The 9,826-nt window shown below is 34.5% G+C and overlaps 1 pseudogene; it reads right to left on the bottom strand.

Moving 5' to 3' along the window:
- Positions 1 to 1,977: 1,977 nt before the first annotated feature.
- LOC143270098 (small ribosomal subunit protein uS14m pseudogene) lies at positions 1,978 to 2,517 on the bottom strand (annotated as a pseudogene).
- Positions 2,518 to 9,826: the final 7,309 nt, after the last annotated feature.

Here is a 9,826-nt window from a genome sequence, read left to right as displayed (position 1 = left end):
GTGTCAGTTATAATTCCTGACTATTAAATTAAACACCATCTTAACTTCGAGTACAATATTTAAAATGCTTTGGGAACCAGATTTATCCTCCTCAACATATGTACTGAAGCATTCTAACTTTTCTACATACCTTAGTGTTTTATAGATCTATACTTTTTATAAAATAAAGAAAAAAATTCTAACTGAATATATTACTTAGGCCAGATATAGATATGACATCTTACGGTTAATAGACTAGCTAATGCATTATCTTTTAGCCTTACCAAAATATTATATAAGTCCATGATAAATGAATTATGCAAAATATTCATGAGAGCAATCAAGAGCATGGCCATATCCTCTAAGGTTTAGTGTTCTTTGGGACGTCACTGGCCAACAACTGCAAAAGAATCATTTCCTAGCACTGTGTATTTTATTTGTTAGTTCTTGTGTCTAGTGCAGTCATTGGTGCCTCATTACAGGATATTTAAATATAGCTTATATATATGTAAATATAATATATATATATATATAATGTTTATAGATATATGTTAGGAAGCCTATTTTACAGTGTAGACAGAACCCACTTGAGAATGGTTTTAAATTACGGAAAGATCAACACAGTAAGTTCTTATGGCATCACTCAAAAGTCACACAGAATTCTAATAGAAGCTTCTGCAATTGTAGGTTTTCATATGACAAATCTGGTCTTTAGTGTTTTCTCTCCCAGGTTCCCTTTTCTATCCTGCCCTTCCCTTCCATGCCCCAATGTATCCTTACATTTTCCCATAATCACCTATTAACCCTTTCTATCTCCATTCCACTGAGCTCCTCCTCATTGACTTTTTTAATTCCCTGACCTCTGTGGATATTCCAAACGGAATCTACATGTTCAATGACTCAAGGCTGACATGTACTAGTGAGAGAAAACAAATTCATTGTTTGTCTGGTCTTGGGGTGAAGATTTAGTCTAATATAATTTTTTTTATATTATATACTATACTATAGAATAGATATAATATATAATATATTATATTATAATATAAAGCACAGTAATGCATCATATTGTAGTGATGTCCTAACAGGGAGCTAAAGTATTGCATTAGTAGTCTAAATAACTGATAATCTAGCTATGGAACATAGGATCTTTACCCTTTTGAAGTGAAGCTATACTCCTATCCTAAATGATACCCTCAGGAACCCGTATTTACACAACTGCATTGTATTTGTAAGTGTCTATGGTTTCTTCATGCTCAACACTTGCTAGTTTACTCTCCATTTAATCATTACACTGTAATTATGCTTCCAGTGATAACATATTTCTGTCTACGTATTTCTGCTTCTGTAGTGTCTAATGTTGACACTAAGTATGGCTAATTGAAGTCATAGTGAATAGATGACAAAACTTCCAAGATAACTCCATTTAAATATCATGTGGGGGGGGAGTGTGTGTGTGTGTGTGTGTGTGTGTGTGTGTGTGTGTAAAGTAGAAGTGAGCACAAAATTCCACCCCTAGCCAAGAATTATTTGCAACTAATAGCTGATGGGAAAGGAAAAAAATCTATTTTCTTCAGGGGAGAGATGCTCAATATATCAACCATGCTGTAGGGAAGGCCTGCTCTAAGCATTCAGGCAACACCAATCGGCTTATATGGGTTGTTAGTTTTTAAGAGAAATAATGAACATGAAGTTGCGTAAGATGGGAGATGAGGGAATATCTGGGAGGCGTTGATGGAGGGAAAAATATAATCAAGATACACTATGTGGCATTCTCAAAGAATAACTAAAAACATTATTTAATAAAGAGAAAGAAACCTCTTTTAGAGAAATCACCAGTGCTGTGCTCAGAAATTTATGGACCCTCCTATGTGTATGTATGTTACCTAATGATTTCTAAGTTGCTATTTTTTTTCCACAGAAAATATTTTTATTCCACTCATTCCTTGTAATATGCCTATTGTAAAATTAAAGAGAAAAGACAATTCATTGACAAATCACCACATTTCGTTATTTAAAAATCTAAAAGTAATTTAACTGTCAACAGTATCAGGTAGACTAAACATACTAGACCCGATAAAAACTTCAGTCTATTAGTAAAGTCTCTTTTGCCAGGATTGGCTTCCCGGGCAGCTGAGTAAGTTCTGAAACCGATTTACCATATTGCTCACTGGACTCCAGAAAGTAGCCCATGGTCAGCTAAGTGGCAGAAGACAATGCGACTAAGGCTCCAGCGACGCTTTACACCACGTGGACAGGATGTCATAACACACCGATTTCTGATTCTCACAGGACAGCTATCCTGTGGAAGGGCAGCAATTTCTCCACTGGCCATTTCCTGAAGGTCTTTTGGCAAAATGGTGTTCTTTCTGAGAGAATTGATCCGAAGTCTCTCATCTGCATACTCAGAAGCCATTTTTTGTCTCTTCACATCATGCAACATTTTCCAGTCTACATAGTAACCTGACTTGATGCAGATGGAGGAACCGCCTGCCGGAAAGTCCGCAGCAGCGAGCCCAGCACGGACTCTGCCATGTTCTCCGCCTCGCCAGTCAACCCCTAAGTTGCTATTTTTAAGAGTTTCCAGTCGTCTCTTTCATTGTTTTTGTTATTTCAGTGAAGATGTTTCCTTACTGCCGTAGGAAGCCAAATCTACAGGAAACAAAATGTTTTCAGCCCCAGAGTCTTCTCTGTTTTCCTTCTTTACCATGAAACCTAATACTTGACTTCCCTCCACAAATGCAAGACTTTGACACAATCTATATAACATTTAACAGGTAATGTTTATAGAAACTATATATTTTCTTGGAAAAATACACACATACACACATATGCACACACTCATCTTGTATTCTTACACTTAGATTGATATCTGTAGAGTATGTTATAAGTATGTTATTTATGACTAAATCTACAGAAGAATATAACTGACGGTTAAATGAGAACAATAACTTAAAAATGCCATGGAAATTATATTCAATCTAGATTACTGCTGAAACATACTTTTTAATAATTGTGAATGATCTAAATTGAATATTTGAATCCCATAAGAAATAACAAGGATGCCCAAAATACAAATTTATGCCCCAAAGAACCGCGGTCGAAACTAGCTAAGAAGGACCCTGGGTATTAGTCATCATCTGTGTTAAGAATACCACAGTGCTTCATTGACTACAAAAGGCCACTCTTCCACATCCCCACCCAGTCCTTAGATCATTTCTAAACTACAAGTAGAGTCAGGAATAATGGTGAAATCAAAGGAGAAGATTGGCCATTTTCTGCTGCAATCAAGTTACACATTTTGCCTTCAGAAAGAAAAGGGACAAATCTGACTCATGATCAGGAGAGAGTAAACCTTAGATGTATTTTTTTCTATGGGCAGAATTGAACATTTTGAGGATAGCTGAGACTTTGGCTTTCATTGCACAGATCACCCGAAGGAAAAGAAAAGTTTAAAATATTTTTGGAAAAACTGTATAACATGCTTTTGGTCCTAGAAAGTTTCTTGTTTCAATTATAACTTTCTCATACAAACTCAAACAGGATACTGGTTCATAGTGGTTCTGCTCATTCTGCCTAAAATCCAAGTGCAGTATTTCCTTCCACTTTTTAACATGTTATTGACAATACGAATTTTATGTTTATTTATTTATTTAGTGTGTAAATGGATGATGTAAGAAAGTAGTATACTCATGCCAGAGCATGCCGGTGGAGGTCTGAGGACAACGAGATGGAGATCTTCGTCTCCTCCCACCATATTGGTTCTTTGGATGAAAATCATTCCCTTACTCTTGGCCACAAGAGCTTTTAGTCACTAAGTCATCTCATGGGGCTGAAAAGATGTGATTTTTTAAAAGATAATAATTTTTATTGTAAAGAACTTGTGTTTATACATTTAACAGTCCAAGATTAATGAAAATGCAAACAAAATCTATAAAAATTTGTGCAAAAATTCTCAAGTGTCACAAGAGATTTACATTAGCACATGGAATTCTAATGTTTAACTTAATACCAAGTATTTAACACATGATATAAACATATAAAGTATGCACATTCATATATACAGTAGATATATATATATATATATATATATATATATATATATATATATATATATATAATCACCAGAATGAGAAGTTTATCCCAGGGTTCTATTTTATATTTAATGAGAGAAGTTAGGGTCCCTTTTGTTACCAGTCATTGTACAAAAGAAATTGCAGAGAACTAGTAAAGTATGGAATATTACCAAATACCATTTTAAATCCATTAGTGGGTAACAAATTTGGTTTGGAAGATCATAAAATCCACCCATCTTCTTTCTAGTGATACTGAATTGGTTAGATTGAAAACTAAACATGGCCTTATTTTAGCTAAACATGTACATGGACACTCAACCATGAGCTTTTACTTACAGCATAGCATGTTTTGAAAAATTCTGTTACTATTCTATACTAACATATTTATTGAATAGTGAATTGTGATCCCTTTAATGTGATTATTTAAAATAAGAGTAATTTATAGGGTTGAAAGAGTGTTTCATACATGTATGTGATGAAGGACTAGTGACCCTCCATGTGTGGATTTTGCACATGTATGTTTTTGCACAGAGAAAGGAATAGGAATATAATAATCTGGGGAATTTTAGTGAGATGGAAATTTTGTATTGCCCAATACTATAGTAGTAGCTTCATAAACACATGTGTGTTTTAACATGTGGAGAACTGTACATTGAATCAAATTCATTATACAACTTTAAATGTTCAAATCATTGGAAAATGTTTTCTTTGTTGATTGCAGTAAAATATCCAACCTTGGATTCAAGTCAAATGCCCCTGCCAAAAGATCCATTACCAGGAAACATGGCCTGAAAAATGGCAATAATTTCATGTAAGAATTCTCACACTCTTCTGAGTCATATTGTAAGCACATAGAAGGAGGTAAATTGGTTTCTGATGTTCTTTTTCTTTCATTATACATTTATACAGTAACTCTATAAATATATTCTGTGAGCCATAGATATAGCTACAGATTCAGAGAGAGAACGAGAGAGAGAAAGAGAGAATCTCACAGGAAGTAAAATAACTTCTTCCTTACTAACTAGTTTTCACTTTGGCAGAAGGTGCTATGAAGTTTGCAGGAGAGAAAAGACATCAGTGGTCTTATCTAGTCTTTGACTATGCATGTTATAATATTAACCTTACAGGAATGATGTGCCTACAGATGGAATATTGGCATGGCGGTTAGGGGTGCAAACAACTGTTTTCTGGAGAGATTTAGACCCTGGTTCTCAGAAGTGATTTTCCCAGTTCTGTAATTCAATTCTAAGCTAGAGATGGGGAACCTACTACTGTTTGCCATGCTCTCAACTTGATTTCTAAATGTTTATACCCCTAAGTCAATATTGCTATTAAAGACCTTCAGAAAAACTCCTTTATGCAGTTTGCAATGGCTAATGCAGAGATTCCTAACTGGTTAGGTCTAGAAAATAAGTGATTATGAGTCATCAGTTCAAAACAGTATAACTGTATCACCCCTGCCACAGTGATCAGGTAACATTGTGGAACAAGGGGCACCAAGGATGTAAGAATTGAAGAATAAAAAGGAAGGATGTAGAACAGCATCTTGTGGACAGGACATCACAACTACTTTCATAAACATGCGGCAGCAGTTAAGTACCTGCATAAACCTATACCACATAAAGTCAGTAAAAATCCTAGTCTGGTGGAGGAGGGTCTAAACCAGGCATTTTTAGCAATGGACAACTAGTTGAGTACTGCCCTTGGAAAATTGCCATGAGCCAAGTGATAGCCCCCACCTATATTCCTATGAGCAGTACTAATTAGAATCTGTAGACTACCATTTTTTTTTAAAGATATGAAATCCAAAAGGAGATGTGTTGGGAGCATTGGGGAAATTGAAAAGGAGCCTTTGAGGATGAGATCAAAACACTTTTTATTAGTTCTTGAAAAATAACAAAGGTACGATGTTTTGAAGGAGACATATTTGGAGAAGTCCAGGAACAGCTAGGAAAAAAGTAATAAGGGGAATAGGGTCAAAATATCTTACATATTAATATGAAAAAGAAGACTTAAGTGGGAGGAAGACTTGGTGGGATGGGATCCAGGGGGACTGAAAAGGAAAAGGAGATATGGACATGATCAAAATACATTGTCTACATGTAAATATTCAAAAAAGAATTGAAAATATTTTTTATAATCCTTTCAACTCTTAACAGGTTACCAGAATTTAAATTTGTTGTATAAAATTATCAAAATATGTCATATGAACTTATCCTCTTCAGCATATATGCATCTGTTATTTCAACACCTGTTGCAAACAAGGTGTAAACAGAAAATATAAAACTGTAAAATCCATGTAAAAGATTCAAAATATGCTTCTTATTTTCAAAGAACACATTACTTTCCAACACTGTTTTACTGAAACTTAAGGAATCATTGATGTAATCTAATAGCGAGCAATAAATTCTGTGTTTATGCATTCTAAATTCATATTCTGATTCCCATTATGGAAACAATGCTTCTATTGTTACCATGTAGAGTTTCCCATTCAAGTGGATTTGAAGAAACTAAAAGATTAAGATTTTAAAATGAGAGTTAGGGATATGTAAAAGTCAAATGTATTAATTTTAAAAGGAAGCATTTTCATTTAATTCCACATATAACTGGGCTTAATTTGCCACAAAGTGTATTCATTAAACTATGTTTAAATGAGTCACGAAACTCTCCAACGTAACAGAAGATAAGAGATATTGCTACATAAATGACAGGAAAAAACTGTTCTGAATATAGATGGAAGAAATAAATATTATTTCATTAAAATTGTTTTTAAATTAATCTTCATAGAAAAACAATATTATCTTTTCAAGCAAAAATTATGTCCAATGTTATTTTTAATTTAAATCATTGTTAAGTAAATTTTGGGTACAATAATCCTCTTTGATATAACTGTAAGAATTTTAATTTTTCTAAAGGAAATTCTTAAACCTGGAGGAATTAAATATTCCACAACTGAAAAATTATTCATACATTCATTCACTTCTACACACAGTCTGAATTTATTTTAATATGTTAGTATTTCCTTTCTATGGAGAGAAATATAATACAAATTAAAGGTGTTTTGAAAAACTCCCTGAATCCCTATTAAAATAAACTACAGGCTCTAAAATAAGATCAGTCAATTCTCTTTATTGAAAGCACTATCATCAGAGGACACAATTGAGACAGAAAAAGCATCCCTCAAGTGTGCACTTGGGTGAGATAATGGTGAGGACAGATGCCATTAATACCCATTAAGATGTCTGTCTTTAGATAAAAAGGAATTCAATAGCAATGAATGCTGTTATAAATAAAATCTTAGCAGGTGCAAATAGGGACATGCTGGAGGACACATCTTCTATCCATGGAGAATATTCTCCAGTTCTCTCAGTTCTTAGGAAGCTCAAATATCATTTAGTTTTACTTCATTCCATGAACATTGATTGAGAAATTTCATGCTAGAAAAAGTTGTAGAAATAGGTCACAGATAAAAAGCATTTATGCTATGGTCCTTTCCATGATATTTCATAATGTGCAAGAAATAACTGGGGAATAAATGTGTGTGATAAAAACTTACTTTTAATTATAGATAAATGGATAGACAGCAGACAGATAGATGCTGAATAAATAACAGATAATAGAGAGATAGAGAATAGAGTGATACTAACAGATAAATGATGAAGAAAAAAGATGATAGAGATGATAGATAGAGATAGATGACAGATGATTAGATGATGGGATTTTTACTCAAAAATTCAAAGAACTTAAAAATTGTATTTTAAGAAAAAAATAATTGAAAAAAAAACTTTAAGAAATTAAAAGAAACGGCTACCATAGTAATTTGATTCTAGCAATTCTCATGACCATATTTCATATTTAAGAACAGCTGAACTGAATGGAAATATAGAGAATTAAAACTTAACTTTTGAAATAATATCAGGAAGAGTGACATGTTATACAGTTCTGAGACCAGTTGGGTATAAATCACAAAGAGCTTTGGGTGGTAGAAAACTTAAGATGAGTTCAGGAAAGCTGGAGCAACAATTGAGTTTGGAGAGTGCATATGTGCATGCCTGGACTCTGAGGACCTGAGTTCGATACCCAGAATGCACCCAACCTTCTTCTTGAGCTGGGTGTAATTGCACATACTGTAATTACAGTTCTGAGCTGGTTGCGGATAGAGAATGCTCAGGGCTCGCCGTTCAGCTGCCCTAACGTGCTTTACAAGTTGAAAGCTAACAAGAGATCCTCTTTCAAAGTTTTAAAAAGGTGGATGGCACCTGAGGAACTACATCAAGGATGTCTTCTGGCCTCCACATCCATAAGCTTGCAAGCAAGTGTATAAAGAACACCAAAATTCATTGGAGTATTTAATGCAGGCAACATGATTAGTACTAATAATATTAACTGGAGCAAATGAGGGAAATGAAAATCTCTGTCTGTACATGGTAATGGTTATTAACATTATTGGCGAGCTTGTTGTATGATAATTGCTGTGAGCTCATTTAATTGTCAAGCTCCTTCTATGATGTAAGTACTATAATTGTTTCTAAGGCATCAGTGAAGAAATCAAACACAAGGGATTTCAGTAGCTCGCTCATCAAAACATAGTGTATAGCAAAACAGGAATGGAGACCTCACGTAGTATAAACATGGTCTCAGGGCTTAATCATTGCTGATGAAGAGTCTTGAATGTAAGCACATAGTATTCAGCACATGAATGTGCATAGTGATCAGCTAGCTTTATGGATGTCAGCATAGTACTAGAAAGTCAATGCAGGCTTCCAATATGAGATAATGAATCTTAATCTCCAACTCTAGGAGCAAGTCAGCCTCAGGGACAATCACACCTTAATATCATTCATAACAATTTCTAGAAGATAATAATACTACTCGAACTAACATGGAATAAATAAAGGTCCCTTTGCAGTTTATCTGTGTGCCCAACATGAGTGAATAACAATTATCTCTGTTGTTCTCTGTATAATAGTTGTCCTGGCATCTTTCATGATAACTTTAAAGCCTAAGTTTGGACTTTTAAAAAGTTTTACACTTATTTACTAGGAGGGGGCATGTGTGCCATGGTATACATGTAGGAGTCAGAGGACAATTTATGAGAGCTGGTTCACTCCTTTCACCATGTGGGCTTGAGGGATTGAACTTAGGTTGTCAGATGGGTGGCAATTGCCCTTACCCACTGAACATTTCACTGGCTCTCCTTCAGAATGCTGATATGTGCATGTTCTACTCCTGCAGTGCACCAGAAAGAGCTTTTTATGAGAAGTAGTGGCTTCCCTTCTGCATTTTGGAAATCAAGATAAATACACACATGTTTCCACACTCCAAAGCATCCATTATATACCTGCAGTGAAATTCTCTCTTGATTTTTCTAAAGAATATTGAATGGATTGGTCATTTGCTTTACTTCTTGCTTCACTTGAGTTTAGGCTCAAAAATAAGAAAACCATGTTTATTCACCACTGTACAACAAATAAGGGGCATAAAATCAGGCAATATGGTAGTCACATGGCCAACACCTCCTAAGTGAAGGAGATTTCGAATGCAAGACACTTCTACAATTGAAAAAGTATTTTACCTAAATCTAAACTATATACAGATATTAAATGTTTGAACCGAGTCAAGCACATCCAATAGACATGTTACATCTTGCATTTGAGTTATCTTTACTCACTTTTGAGTAGGATTCTGTTTGGGAACATCTGATGAAAAAGTCAGTTTAAAGCAGAGAGTGTTAGTGCTGTCCACTGAAGAAACTTTCAATACAGTCTGTTCCA

Source organism: Peromyscus maniculatus, chromosome 22 (genome assembly GCF_049852395.1).
Source record: "Peromyscus maniculatus bairdii isolate BWxNUB_F1_BW_parent chromosome 22, HU_Pman_BW_mat_3.1, whole genome shotgun sequence".
NCBI lineage: Eukaryota > Metazoa > Chordata > Mammalia > Rodentia > Cricetidae > Peromyscus > Peromyscus maniculatus.
This window is presented reverse-complemented; position numbering and strand designations above follow the sequence as displayed.